General features: G+C 30.7%; 1 non-coding gene across 1 annotated transcript in view; it reads right to left on the bottom strand.

Moving 5' to 3' along the window:
- Positions 1-6: 6 nt before the first annotated feature.
- The window catches only part of LOC106689186 (uncharacterized), a 7,061-nt gene continuing 6,112 nt past the window's right edge, over positions 7-955 (bottom strand). Inside the window, exon 4 of the transcript XR_010842703.1 lies at positions 7-137. This is a non-coding gene — a transcript (uncharacterized protein). The remainder of the gene's footprint in view (positions 138-955) is intronic.

Here is a 955-nt window from a genome sequence, read left to right on the forward strand (position 1 = left end):
TTGCCAAAATAGAAATCCGCACCAGCCCTGAGGAGTAAAGATACAGCTTCGTGGTGTCTATAAGAAGACGCCAAAAAGAGTGCAGATCGCCCCATGGATGTCTCTGCATTAATGTCTGCACCGTGTTGGAGCAGCAACTAGAAAATTTATGTGTCATGTTGAAAATAAGTATGTGATCGAAAATGAATTTTAGTATATAATATATATAAAGTAAACTGAAGCATACATTAAGATGAATTATAAGCATTTATCATATCCTGCTAATCATTAAAAACACACGTATATAAGTCAGCTGTCAAGTGATCATCGTAAATATATAGCTCACAGATTGAATTCCATTATTACTGAAGAACATTATTATGCATGTTTTTCACTCTCTAAGAAGAAAATTATTGCTAAAACCTATATTTCAAGAAACCAAGTGGAAGAGTTAAAGTTCTATGATGGCTGATATAATGAAATGTACGGTATCCCTAATAAAAACACAATGCTTAAAAAAATTAAGGATATTTTAGATCGTAAGTTAAATGGAAAATTGAAAAACCTTTCCACAAAATCAGGTCTATTTGGATTAGAAAATAAAACAAAAGATTACCTCGTCGAAAATAAGGTGTTAAAGAGGAAATAATAGCCATTCGAATAGAATATATGAAAATAAAATTTAAAAATTTAGATTTGGAAAACAATTTCAGGCTTTAAAATGATAAGTGAAGGATTAAGTATACATCATGATAAAAAAAAAAAGACACGATTATGATCGATTTAAATTAAACAAAATATTTTGTTGTGTTAATGTTGATAAAGTTTGTAGTGGCAAAAATGGAAGGTGTACACTCACTGGGAATTACTAAGCGAAAAGATTAGTTCTGGCGGACGAGACTTGAAGGTATTAAACGTAATTCAGTGATAATAAAAACGTATTCGGCACCTGCTGTAAAATAAATATAGCTGTGAA

This window comes from Halyomorpha halys, unplaced genomic scaffold, assembly GCF_000696795.3.
Source record: "Halyomorpha halys isolate HHAL.00 unplaced genomic scaffold, Hhal_1.1 Scaffold1292.1, whole genome shotgun sequence".
In the NCBI taxonomy this organism is placed as follows: domain Eukaryota; kingdom Metazoa; phylum Arthropoda; class Insecta; order Hemiptera; family Pentatomidae; genus Halyomorpha; species Halyomorpha halys.